Here is a 14,906-nt window from a genome sequence, read left to right on the forward strand (position 1 = left end):
ATCCCTACCCCACAAGCTCGCTGCCTAGGTGACATACTCGACTCAGAACTGTCCTTTGTTCCCCACATTCAATCTGTCTCAAAATCATGTTACATACATCTAACATATCCAAAATACGACCTTATCTTACACAAGACACAGCAAAAACTCTAATCCATGCTAGTGATGAGCGGGTTCGGTTCCTCGGAATCCGAACCCCCCCGAACTTCACCCATTTTACATGGGTCCGAGGCATACTCGGATACTCCAGTATTGCTCGGTTAACCAGAGCGCGCCCGAACGTCATCATCCCGCTGTCGGATTCTCGCGAGATTCGGATTCTATATAAGGAGCCGCGCGTCACCGCCATTTTTCACTCGTGCATTGAAATGATAGTGAGAGGACGTGGCTGGCGTCCTCTCACTATGGGGTATATTTACTAAGGTCCCGATTTTGACCGAGATGCCGTTTTTTTATTCAAAGTGTCATCTCGGTAATTTACTAAGCAAAAATCACGGCAGTGATGAGGGCATTCGTAATATTTTGGAAGTCCTTGGAAAAAATCACGAATCAATACACCATCGGTCAAATACGCCTGCAATTTGGTAGAAATCGGGAATTTACTAAAAAGTGCAAAACACAAACACTGCCGACAATAGCCAAACACTGCCGTCTTAAAATACAAATCGTGAAAAAGTGCTAAAAAAAAACAGACCTGCTTTTTTATCCCGTGTTTGTATAGGCATGCACGGATCCATGAGATCCGTGCATGTTTTTCAGTGGGAAGGGGGGGGGGAATGTTATAAATTTTACAAAAAAAAATGCGTGGGGTCCCCCTCCTAAACCAAACCAGCCTCGGGCTCTTTGAGCCGGCCCTGGTTGCAAAAATATGGGAAAAAAATTGACAGGGGCTCCCCCATATTTAAACAACCAGCACCGGGCTCTGCGCCTGGTCCTGGTTCCAAAAATACGGGGGACAAAAAGCGTAGGGGTCCCCCGTATTTTTTAAACCAGCACCGGGCTCCACTAGCTGGACAGATAATGCCACAGCCGGGGGTCACTTTTATACAGTGCCTTGCGGCCATGGCATCAAATATCCAACTAGTCACCCCTGGCTGGGGTACCCTGGGGGAGTGGGGACCCCTTCAATCAAGAGGTCCCCCCCCCCCCCCAGCCACCCAAGGACCAGGGGTGAAGCCCGAGGCTGTCCCCCCCCATCCAATGGGCTGCGGATGGGAGGCTGATAGCCTTTGTGAAAAGTGTTTGATATTGTTTTTAGTTGCAGTACTACAAGGCCCAGCAAGCCTCCCCCGCAAGCTGGTACTTGGAGAACCACAAGTACCAGCATGCGGCGGAAAAACGGGCCCGCTGGTACCTGTAGTACTACTACTAAAAAAATACCCCAATAAAGACATCACACACACACCTTGAAAGTATAAATTTAATACATCCATCCACACCTCCATATACACATACTTACCTTATGTTCCCACGCAGGTCGGTCCTCTTCTCCAGTAGAATCCATGGTGTACCTGTAGAAAAAATTATACTCACATAATCCATGGTTGAAGGCTCCTCTGCTTGTAATCCTTTTGTAATCCACGTACTTGAAAAAATAAATAAACGGATACCCGACCACGAACTGAAAGGGGACCCATGTTTTCACATGGGACCCCTTTCCCCGAATGCCAGAAACCCACTTTGACTGATGTCTAAGTGGGTTTCTTCAGCCAATCAGGGAGCGCCACGTTGTGGCACCCTCCTGATCCGCTGTGTGCTCCTGTACTGTCTAACAGGCGGCACACGGCAGTGTTACAATGTAGCGCCTATGCGCTCCATTGTAACCAATGGTGGGAACTTTCAGGTCAGCGGTGAGGTCACTTTCGGTCAACCGCTGACCTGAAAGTTCCCACCATTGGTTACAATGGAGCGCATAGGCGCTACATTGTAACACTGCCGTGTGCCGCCTGTCATACAGTACAGTAGCACACAGCCGATCAGGAGGGTGCCACAACGTGGCACTCCCTGATTGGCTGAAGAAACCCACTTAGACATCAGTCAGAGTGGGTTTCTGGCATTCGGGGAAAGGGGTCCCATGTGAAAACATGGGTCCCCTTTCAGTTCGTGGTCGGGTATCCGTTTTTTTATTTTTTCAAGTACGTGGATTACAAAAGGATTACAAGCAGAGGAGCCTTCAACCATGGATTATGTGAGTATAATTTTTTCTACAGGTACACCATGGATTCTACTGGAGAAGAGGACCGACCTGCGTGGGAACATAAGGTAAGTATGTGTATATGGAGGTGTGGATGGATGTATTAAAGTTATACTTTCAAGGTGTGTGTGTGATGTCTTTATTGGGGTATTTTTTTAGTAGTAGTACTACAGGTACCAGCGGGCCCGTTTTTCCGCCGCATGCTGGTACTTGTGGTTCTCCAAGTACCAGCTTGCGGGGGAGGCTTGCTGGGCCTTGTAGTACTGCAACTAAAAACAATATCAAACACTTTTCACAAAGGCTATCAGCCCCCCATCCGCAGCCCATTGGATGGGGGGGACAGCCTCGGGCTTCACCCCTGGCCCTTGGGTGGCTGGGGGGGGGGACCCCTTGATTGAAGGGGTCCCCACTCCCCCAGGGTACCCCGGCCAGGGGTGACTAGTTGGATATTTGATGCCACGGCCGCAAGGCACTGTGTAAAAGTGACCCCCGGCTGTGGCATTATCTGTCCAGCTAGTGGAGCCCGGTGCTGGTTTCAAAAATACGGGGGACCCCTACGCTTTTTGTCCCCCGTATTTTTGGAACCAGGACCAGGCGCAGAGCCCGATGCTGGTTGTTTAAATATGGGAGAACCCCTGTCCATTTTTCCCCCATATTTCTGCAACCAGGATCGGCTCAAAGAGCCCGAGGCTGGTTTGCCTTAGAAGGGGGGACCCCACGCAATTTTTTTTTCACATTTAACCTTTTTTTTGTTTTTAACAAAGTGCACAATGAAGCACAGCACGGATCTCTCAGATCCGGCCGAGATTCATTGTATTAAAGTCGGCAGTGTTTTACAAGTCACTCACGTAAAACACTGCCAAAAAAAACGAATGACATCGATATCGGAAAACCCGAAAATGCAGAATACGGCAGCTTAGTAAATTAGTCGTAATCAATTAAAAAAGTTGCATATTTACACTTTCGATGTCATTCGTGATTGAACTTTGACCTCAAACGGGAAAATACGAATCTTAGTAAGTTTACCCCTTTGTTTCAGAACTTTCAGGGGGCTGCAAATATCTTTATTCTGGGGACCAGCAGCATTATAGGAGGAGTACAGTGCAGAGTTTTGCTGACCAGTGACCACCAGTATTACACGTTCTTTGCCTGAAAAACGCTCCATACCTGTGCTCAGTGTGCTGCATATATCTGTGCTCACACTGCTTTATTGTGGGGACTGGGGACCAGCAGTATTATATAGGAGGAGTACAGTGCAGAGTTTTGCTGACCAGTGACCACCAGTATTATATGTTCTCTGCCTGAAAAACGCTCCATATCTGTGCTCAGTGTGCTGCATATATCTGTGATCACACTGCTTTATTGTGGGGACTGGGGACCAGCAGTATTATATAGGAGGAGTACAGTGCAGAGTTTTGCTGACCAGTGACCACCAGTATTATACGTTCTCTGCCTGAAAAACGCTCCATATATGTGCTCAGTGTGCTGCATATATCTGTGCTCACACTGATTTATTGTGGGGACTGGGGACCAGCAGTATTATATAGGAGAAGTACAGTGCAGAGTTTTGCTGACCAGTGACCACCAGTATTATATGTTCTCTGCCTGAAAAACGCTCCATATCTGTGCTCAGTGTGCTGCATATATCTGTGCTCACACTGCTTTATTGTGGGGACTGGGGAGCAGCTGTATTATATAGCAGGAGTACAGTGCAGAGTTTTGCTGACCAGTGACCACCAGTATTATACGTTCTCTGCCTGAAAAACGCTCCATATCTGTGCTGCATTGTAGTATATAGTAGGAGTACAGTGCATCATTTTGCTGACCACCAGTATATAATATATAGGAGTACGGTACAGAAGGCCACTGCTCTACCTACCTCTGTGTCGTCAAGTATACTATCCATCCATACCTGTGGTGCATTTCAGTTTTGCACAGTTTGCTGACCACCAGCATATAATATATAGCAGTACGGTACAGTAGGCCACTGCTCTACCTACCTCTGTGTCGTCAAGTATACTATCCATTCATACCTGTGGTGCATTTCAGTTTTGCACAGTTTGCTGACCACCAGTATTTAATATATAGCAGTACAGTACAGTAGGCCACTGCTCTACCTACCTCTGTGTCGTCAAGTATACTATCCATCCATACCTGTGGTGCATTTCAGTTTTGCACAGTTTGCTGACCACCAGTATATAATATATAGCAGTACGGTACAGTAGGCCACTGCTCTACCTACCTCTGTGTCGTCAAGTATACTATCCATCCATACCTGTGGTGCATTTCAGTTTTGCACAGTTTGCTGACCACCAGTATATAATATATAGCAGTACGGTACAGTAGGCCACTGCTCTACCTACCTCTGTGTCGTCAAGTATACTATCCATCCATACCTGTGGTGCATTTCAGTTTTGCACAGTTTGCTGACCACCAGTATATAATATATAGCAGTACGGTACAGTAGGCCACTGCTCTACCTACCTCTGTGTCGTCAAGTATACTATCCATCCATACCTGTGGTGCATTTCAGTTTTGCACAGTTTGCTGACCACCAGTATATAGTATATAGCAGTACGGTACAGTAGGCCACTGCTCTACCTACCTCTGTGTCGTCAAGTATACTATCCATCCATACCTGTGGTGCATTTCAGTTTTGCACAGTTTGCTGACCACCAGTATATAATATATAGCAGTACGGTACAGTAGGCCACTGCTCTACCTACCTCTGTGTCGTCAAGTATACTATCCATCCATACCTGTGGTGCATTTCAGTTTTGCACAGTTTGCTGACCACCAGTATATAATATATAGCAGTACGGTACAGTAGGCCACTGCTCTACCTACCTCTGTGTCGTCAAGTATACTATCCATCCATACCTGTGGTGCATTTCAGTTGTGTGCAGTATATATAGTAGTAGGCCATTGCTATTGATACTGGCATATAATTCCACACATTAAAAAATGGAGAACAAAAATGTGAAGGGTAAAATAGGGAAAGATCAAGATCCACTTCCACCTCGTGCTGAAGCTGCTGCCACTAGTCATGGCCGAGACGATGAAATGCCATCAACATCGTCTGCCAAAGCCGATGCCCAATGTCATAGTAGAGAGCATGTAAAATCCAAAACACAAAAGTTCAGTAAAATGACCCAAAAATCAAAATTAAAAGCGTCTGAGGAGAAGCGTAAACTTGCCAATATGCCATTTACGACACGGAGTGGCAAGGAACGGCTGAGGCCCTGGCCTATGTTCATGGCTAGTGGTTCAGCTTCACATGAGGATGGAAGCACTCATCCTCTCGCTAGAAAAATGAAAAGACTTAAGCTGGCAAAAGCACAGCAAAGAACTGTGCGTTCTTCTAAATCACAAATCCCCAAGGAGAGTCCAATTGTGTTGGCTGCGATGCCTGACCTTCCCAACACTGGACGGGAAGAGGTGGCGCCTTCCACCATTTGCACGCCCCCTGCAAGTGCTGGAAGGAGCACCCGCAGTCCAGTTCCTGATAGTCAAATTGAAGATGTCACTGTTGAAGTACACCAGGATGAGGATATGGGTGTTGCTGGCGCTGAGGAGGAAATTGACAAGGAGGATTCTGATGGTGAGGTGGTTTGTTTAAGTCAGGCACCCGGGGAGACACCTGTTGTCCGTGGGACGAATATGGCCATTGACATGCCTGGTCAAATTACAAAAAAAGTCACCTCTTCGGTGTGGAATTATTTTAACACAAATGCGGACAACAGGTGTCAAGCCGTGTGTTGCCTTTGTCAAGCTGTCATAAGTAGGGGTAAGGACGTTAACCACCTCGGAACATCCTCCCTTATACGTCACCTGCAGCGCATTCATCATAAGTCAGTGACAAGTTCAAAAACTTTGGATGACAGCGGAAGCAGTCCACTGACCACTAAATCCCTTCCTCTTGTAACCAAGCTCCTGCAAACCACACCACCAACTCCCTCAGTGTCAATTTCCTCCTTACACAGGAAAGCCAATAGTCCTGCAGGCCATGTCACTGTCAAGTCTGACGAGTCCTCTCCTGCCTGGGATTCCTCCGATGCATCCTTGAGTGTAACACCTACTGCTGCTGGCGCTGCTGTTGTTGCTGCTGGGAGTCGATCGTCATCCCAGAGGGGAAGTCGGAAGACCACTTGTACTACTTCCAGTAAGCAATTGACTGTCCAACAGTCCTTTGCGAGGAAGATGAAATATCACAGCAGTCATCCTGCTGCAAAGCGGATAACTCAGGCCTTGGCAGCCTGGGCGGTGAGAAACGTGTTTCCGTTATCCACCGTTAATTCACAGGCAACTACAGACTTAATTGAGGTACTGTGTCCCCGGTACCAAATACCATCTAGGTTCCATTTCTCTAGGCAGGCGATACCGAAAATGTACACAGACCTCAGAAAAAGAGTCACCAGTGTCCTAAAAAATGCAGTTGTACCAATGTCCACTTAACCACGGACATGTGGACAAGTGGAGCAGGGCAGACTCAGGACTATATGACTGTGACAGCCCACTGGGTAGATGTATTGCCTCCCGCAGCAAGAACAGCAGCTGCGGCACTAGTAGCAGCATCTCGCAAACGCCAACTCGTTCCTAGGCAGGCTACGCTTTGTATCACCGCTTTCCAGAAGAGGCACACAGCTGACAACCTCTTACGAAAACTGAGGAACATCATCGCAGAATGGCTTACCCCAAATGGACTCTCCTGGGGATTTGTGACATCGAACAACGCCAGCAATATTGTGCGTGCATTACATCTGGGCAAATTCCAGCACGTCCCATGTTTTGCACATACATTGAATTTGGTGGTGCAAAATTATTTAAAAAACGAGAGAGGCGTGCAAGAGATGCTGTCGGTGGCCCGAAGAATTATGGGCCACTTTCGGCATTCAGCCACCGCGTGTCGAAGACTGGAGCACCAGCAAACAGTCCTGAACCTGCCCTGCCATCATCTGAAGCAAGAGGTGGTAACGAGGTGGAATTCAACCCTCTATATGCTTCAGAGGATGGAGGAGCAGCAAAAGGCCATTCAAGCCTATACATCTGCCTACGATATAGGCAAAGGAGGGGGAATGCACCTGACTCAAGCGCAGTGGAGAATGATTTCAACGTTGTGCAAGGTTCTGCAACCCTTTGAACTTGCCACACGTGAAGTCATTTCAGACACTGCCAGGTCATTCCCCTCATCAGGCTTTTGCAGAAGAAGCTGGAGACATTGAAGGAGGAGCTAAAACAGAGCGATTCCGCTAGGCATGTGGGAGTTGTGGATGGAGCCCTTAATTCGCTTAACCAGGATTCACGGGTGGTCAATCTGTTGAAATCAGAGCACTACATTTTGGCCACCGTGCTCGATCCTAGATTTAAAACCTACCTTGGATCTCTGTTTCCGGCAGACACAAGTCTGCAGAGGTTCAAAGACCTGCTGGTGAGAAAATTGTCAAGTCAAGCGGAACGTGACCCGTCAACAGCTCCTCCTTCACATTCTCCCGCAACTGGGGGTGCGAGGAAAAGGCTAAGAATTCCGAGCCCACCCGCTGGCGGTGATGCAGGGCAGTCTGGAGCGAGTGCTGACATCTGGTCCGGACTGAAGGACCTGCCAACGATTACTGACATGTCGTCTACTGTCACTGCATATGATTCTCTCACCATTGAAAGAATGGTGGAGGATTATATGAGTGACCGCATCCAAGTAGGCACGTCAGACAGTCCGTATGTATACTGGCAGGAAAAAGAGGCAATTTGGAGGCCCTTGCAGAAACTGGTTTTATTTTACCTAAGTTGCCCACCCTCCAGTGTGTACTCCGAAAGAGTGTTTAGTGCAGCCGTTCACCTTGCCAGCAATCGGCGTACGAGGTTACTTCCAGAAAATGTGGAGAAGATGATGTTCAGCAAAATGAATTATAATCAATTACTCCGTGGAGACATTCACCAGCAATTGCCTCCAGAAAGTACACAGGGACCTGAGATGGTGGATTCCAGTGGGGACGAATTAATAATCTGTGAGGAGGGGGATGTACACAGTGAAAGGGGTGAGGAATCGGACAATGAGTAGGAGGTGGACATCTTGCCTCTGTAGAGCCAGTTTGTGCAAGGAGAGATTGATTGCTTCTTTTTTGGTGGGGGCCCAAACCAACCAGTCATTTCAGTCACAGTTGTGTGGCAGACCCTGTCGCTGAAATGATGGGTTCGTTAAAGTGTGCATGTCCTGTTTATACAACATAAGGGTGGGTGGGAGGGCCCAAGGACAATTCCATCTTGCACCTCTTTTTTCTTTCATTTTTCTTTGCATCATCTGCTGTTTGGGGACTATTTTTTTGAAGTGCCATCCTGCCTGACACTGCAGTGCCACTCCTAGATGGGCCGGGTGTTTGTGTCGGCCACTTGTGTCGCTTAGCTTAGCCATCCAGCGACCTTGGTGCACCTCTTTTTTTCTTTGCATCATATGCTGTTTGGGGACAATTTTTTTGAAGTGCCATCCTGTCTGACACTGCAGTGCCACTCCTAGATGGGCCAGGTGTTTGTGTCGGCCACTTGGGTCACTTAGCTTAGTCACACAGCTACCTCATTGCGCCTCTTTTTTTCTTTGCATCATGTGCTGTTTGGGGACTATTTTTTTGAAGTGCCATCCTGTCTGACATTGCAGTGCCACTCCTAGATGGGCCAGGTGTTTGTGTCGGCCACTTGGGTCGCTTAGCTTAGTCACACAGCTACCTCATTGCACCTCTTTTTTTCTTTGCATCATGTGCTGTTTGGGGACTATTTTTTTGAAGTGCCATCCTGTCTGACACTGCAGTGCCACTCCTAGATGGGCCAGGTGTTTGCGTCGGCCACTTGGGTCGCTTAGCTTAGTCATCCAGCGACCTCGGTGCAAATTTTAGGACTAAAAATAATATTGTGAGGTGTTCAGAATAGTCTGAAAATGAGTGGAAATTATGGTTATTAAGGTTAATAATACTATGGGATCAAAATGACCCCCGAATTCTATGATTTAAGCTGTTTTTGAGGGGTTTTTGTAAAAAAACACCCGAATCCAAAACACACCCGAATCCGACAAAAAAATTTCAGGGAGGTCTTGCCAAAACGCGTCCGAATCCAAAACACGGCTGCGGAACCGAATCCAAAACCAAAACACAAAACCCGAAAAATGTCCGGTGCACATCCATGCTCTCATTATCTCCCGCATTGATTATCGTAATAGTCTCCTGACCGGCCTTCCCAAACATAGGCTCTCACCACTACAATCCATTTTGAATGCAGCTGGGAGGCTAATCTTCCTCGTTAGACGTTCATCATCTGCTGATCCGCTCTGTCAGTCCCTCCATTGGTTACCTGTATTCTATCGTATTCAATATAAATTACTTTTACTCACACACAAGGCCATTAACCAAACTACACCAATGTACATCTCTTCACTCATCTCAAAATATCTCCCAACCTGGCCCCTTCGCTCTTCACAAGATCTATGTCTCTCATCCACACTCATTACTCGCTCCGACTCACGATTACAGGACTTTCTTTAGGCTGCAACCACTCTGTGGAATGCCTTACCACACACAATAAGACTCTCCTCTAGTCTCCAAACCATCAAGCGTTCCCTGAAAACTCCGTTCTCCAGGCAGATTATCAAATTCTAGAACCGCTTACATAACCTACTGTACATAAACTTTCCTATACAATTACATCCCCACTGTACAGTCCACATATATACTCATATTTTCTCTTCCATCACTTTCACATCCTCCTGACCCCGGGCCAACATTGCTGTGTGACCATATCATACAGCCCATCAAGAACCTTTGCAATCTGGTGGACCATTATGCAATAGATAACACCTATCCTTGTATATCAATGCCTATTTCCCTATAGCTGGTAAGCTTGCGAGCAGGGCCCTCCTACCTCTGTGACTGTCTGCTATTACCCAGTTTTGTTTTATCTCTGTTGTTTCCAAATGTAAAGCGCAGTGGGATTTGCTGCGCTATATAAGAAAGTGTTAATAAATAAATAATAATAAATAGACACTAGAGAAAAAAAAGAGTAAGGGGAAACACATAGAGGATAAAAGGAGGTGACATGAGAGGCGACATATCTCCGGAGATGCGAGCCAAAATGAGCAAACAATAATCTGCTCAAATCTGGTGGCGCTCCCGGCCTCCCCGGAAAGGCAGGCAAGCCTCACCGCTCGTGAAAGTGGGTGGTCTAGGGATGCCGATGAAGCGATTCACGGGGAATGGTGTTATTGTAGCCCTGCCCTCGACTTTGCAATTCCGGTAATGTGGGCATTGCATAGCGGGTGACGTTGCTGCGATGATGCGATTGTATCTCCAAGCCCCCAGACCGCCCCCTCTTTTCAGAGCCCCACCCCCTTTTCAGTACCCTGCCCCCTGTTCAGCCAACCTGGCTGCTCCTACCCGGAGGCAGCAGCCTGAAAGTGTGACCTGCACCATTGGCCAGCTGAGTGACCCATGAGGTCGTGTAGGTCAGCTGCCGCAGCTAAGTTCAAGAGGCCAGGAAATCTCCATCAGAAGACTGAGACCCTAGCTTTGGCACGCCCACAAAATGGAGGCGACACCCCCCTGTTTTGTGAAATGGCTGCTGTTGCTGCCCATTCTCCTCCCCCAGATCACGTGACGTCTGCAGCCATACTGCATCCGACGACACAGGGCCCGTACTGCACAGAAGGGTCCGGCCATGTGCAAAGTACCGTCCATCTGTACATTGCATACTTTTTCCAGTTGCGTCGGGAGCTGAACCAGGCCTGTTATGTCAACATTTAAAGCTACACCCCCAAAGTAAGTCTCTTGAATAAAAGCTATTATCTGAATGAAGCATTTGTAGTAATGGAGACTTTTTTGGTATACTCCGTCCCATAGCATTAATGGAAAATTCGTTTTAACTTATCAATCTGTGGAGACATTTATCATGATACAGTGAAGCCCACTGAGCAATCTAATGGGAAAACTCCCACTGATACGTTGTAAATGGTTTTTTTTTAATGGATCGTTAGTATATTGAGAGTGGGGATGGGAAAGCGACAAAACAACAAACACAGGAAAAAACACATGAGTAATTACATTGTATGACTCATGGCTCTTACGCAACATGGGTTTAACATTATTACCTATGTGTGTTACCTGTAAGGCTGATTTATGCGCACGGGAGGTAAGTGACAATTTCTATACAAATACGTTCACAAAGATATTCCTTAAATGACAGATACTTAATGATGGCTGAGGATATTACTGCTTCTACAAACTCAGGTTGTCTTCAGACAAACTAAAGGTGGGTACACACTGGCCGATATATCGCCCGTTCTCTTGAACGGCCAATATATCGCGGGTCCGTCGGCCAGTGTGTACGGGCGATAGGTCTGTGAACTCTGTCGTTCACAGACATATTGCGTCGGCCCCGCAGCACAGCCAACGGCCAATATCTCTACCGATATATTGGAGCATCAATGTGTGTGTACAGGTGACTAGCTGACCGCCCGTACACATGCTGCAGCAGTCGGCGGTGAATGACAGCTGAAATGGGCGGGCGTGTGTACACGACCGCCCAGTTCATGACATCAGTCCCCCGACGGATGGGGCAGTGTGTATGCACAGTACACTGCCTGATCCGTCCATAGATATATTGCCGATCAATTGATCTGCAGATATATCTATCAGTGTGTACCCACCTTAAGGGTCTAATCAGACCTGATCGCTCCTCTGTTTTTTGCAGAGGGCTGCGATCAGATAGCCGCCGCCCATAGAGAGTGAAAACCCGCCTCGTGCAAGTGTGTGAATTTATGCGTACACCGTACCCATTTTACACGGGTCCGGGGCATACTCGGATTCTCCCGTATGGCTCGGTTAACCCGAGCGCGCCCGAACGTCATCATCCCGCTGTCGGTTTCTCGCGAGATTCGGATTCTATATAAGCAGCCGCACGTCGCCGCCATTTTCACTCGTGCATTGGAAATGTTAGGGAGAGGACGTGGCTGGCGTCCTCTCCGTGTATTGTTGATGCAAATATTTGTGCTTGCTTATTGCTTAATTGTGGGGACTGGGGAGCAGCTGTATATTAATAATATAGGAGGAGTACAGTGCAGCGTTTTGCTGATCAGTGACCACCAGTTTTATCCGTTCTCTGCCTGAAAAAAAACGCTCCTTATCTGTGCTCAGTGTGCTGTATATATCTGTGCTCAAGTTACTATAATACTGGTCGCACAGGTAAATTCATATTTAGTAAATGACCCCCATTTTTCAATTTATCAAAGATATTCCTTATATTCTTCCAGAAATTAGGGGGTGCTACCACAGGCAAGGTAAGTCTACAAGAAAAAAAAAGAGGAGAAAGAATTCGAAATGCCCTATGGTGGTGCACACAGTCTTGTATTAAGATATAACTTTTATTGAATTATATGTTAAAACCAGCGAATATTAAAAGGAAAGTAGAATCGTGTAAATAGAAAAGAAATAGTGTTTAAAATAAAAGTGCTGCGCACTAGATGTCACCGGATTAGCTCATGTATTGCTAGCAAAATCTATAGATGGTCACGAGTGTGTCAAAAATATTCCATGTCTATGTGTGTTATATTATACTTTTTAGATAGCTGAGAAAGCTGCAAGAATAAATGTCCCACAAATTAATTGTATTCCTTCCCAGGATTCCAGATGTGGGATCGTTGAAACCAAATTCCAGATATCACCTTATGTGGTGCTAATGATTTACTATATATTTTGCTGAATTGTCTCTCAATAAACTGATCAGAATGCTAAATGTGTACTGTGTCTCTCTGTATCTCAGAGTTGTGCTGACAGTGACCACCAGTATACGTTGTCTGCCTGAAAAACACTCCATATCTGTGCTCAGTGTGCTGCATATATCTGTGCTCACACTGCTTTATTGTGGGGACTGGGGACCAGCAGTATTATATAGAAGGAGTACAGTGCAGAGTTTTGCTGACCAGTGACCACCAGTATTATACGTTGTCTGCCTGAAAAACACTCCATATCTGTGCTCAGTGTGCTGCATATATCTGTGCTCACACTGCTTAATTGTGGGGACTGGGGAGTAGCTGTATTATATAGGAGGAGTACAGTGCAGAGTTTTGCTAACAGTGACCACCAGTTTTATCCGTTCTCTGCCTGAAAAAAACGCTCCTAGTCCTTATCTGTGCTCAGTGTGCTGCATATATCTGTGCTCACACTGCTTAATTGTGGGGACTGGGGAGCAGCTGTATTATATAGGAGGAGTACAGTGCAGAGTTTTGCTGACAGTGACCACCAGTATACGTTGTCTGCCTGAAAAACACTCCATATCTGTGCTGCATTGTAGTATATAGTAGGAGTACAGTGCATCATTTTGCTGACCACCAGTATATAATATATAGGAGTACGGTCCAGAAGGCCACTGCTCTACCTACCTCTGTGTCGTCAAGTATACTATCCATCCATACCTGTGGTGCATTTATGTTTTGCACAGTTTGCTGACCACCAGTATATAATATATAGCATTACGGTACAGTAGGCCACTGCTGTACCTACCTCTGTGTCGTCAAGTATACTATCCATCCATACCTGTGGTGCATTTCAGTTTTGCACAGTTTGCTGACCACCAGTATATAATATATAGCATTACGGTACAGTAGGCCACTGCTGTACCTACCTCTGTGTCGTCAAAGTATACTATCCATCCATACCTGTGGTGCATTTAAGTTTTGCACAGTTTGCTGACCACCAGTATATAATATATAGCATTACGGTACAGTAGGCCACTGCTGTACCTACATCTGTGTCGTCAAGTATACTATCCATCCATACCTGTGGTGCATTTAAGTTTTGCACAGTTTGCTGACCACCAGTATATAATATATAGCATTACGGTACAGTAGGCCACTGCTCTACCTACCTCTGTGTCGTCATTCGTCAAGTATACTATCCATCCATACCTGTGGTGCATTTCAGTTGTGCGCAGTATATATAGTAGTAGGCCATTGCTATTGATACTGGCATATAATTCCACACATTAAAAAATGGAGAACAAAAATGTGGAGGTTAAAATAGGGAAAGATCAAGATCCACTTCCACCTCGTGCTGAAGCTGCTGCCACTAGTCATGGCCGAGACGATGAAATGCCATCAACGTTGTCTGCCAAGGCCGATGCCCAATGTCATAGTAGAGAGCATGTAAAATACAAAAAACAAAAGTTCAGTAAAATGACCCAAAAATCAAAATTGAAAGCGTCTGATGAGAAGCGTAAACTTGCCAATATGCCATTTACGACACGGAGTGGCAAGGAACGGCTGAGGCCCTGGCCTATGTTCATGGCTAGTGGTTCAGCTTCACATGAGGATGGAAGCACTCAGCCTCTCGCTGGAAAAATGAAAAGACTTAAGCTGGCAAAAGCACAGCAAAGAACTGTGCGTTCTTCTAAATCACAAATCCCCAAGGAGAGTCCAATTGTGTCGGCTGCGATGCCTGACCTTCCCAACACTGGACGGGAAGAGCTTGCGCCTTCCACCATTTGCACGCCCCCTGCAAGTGCTGGAAGGAGCACCCGCAGTCCAGTTCCTGATAGTCAAATTGAAGATGTCACTGTTGAAGTACACCAGGATGAGGATATGGGTGTTGCTGGCGCTGGGGAGGAAATTGACAAGGAGGATTCTGATGGTGAGGTGGTTTGTTTAAGTCAGGCACCCGGGGAGACACCTGTTGTCCGTGGGAGG

This window comes from Pseudophryne corroboree, chromosome 10, assembly GCF_028390025.1.
Source record: "Pseudophryne corroboree isolate aPseCor3 chromosome 10, aPseCor3.hap2, whole genome shotgun sequence".
In the NCBI taxonomy this organism is placed as follows: domain Eukaryota; kingdom Metazoa; phylum Chordata; class Amphibia; order Anura; family Myobatrachidae; genus Pseudophryne; species Pseudophryne corroboree.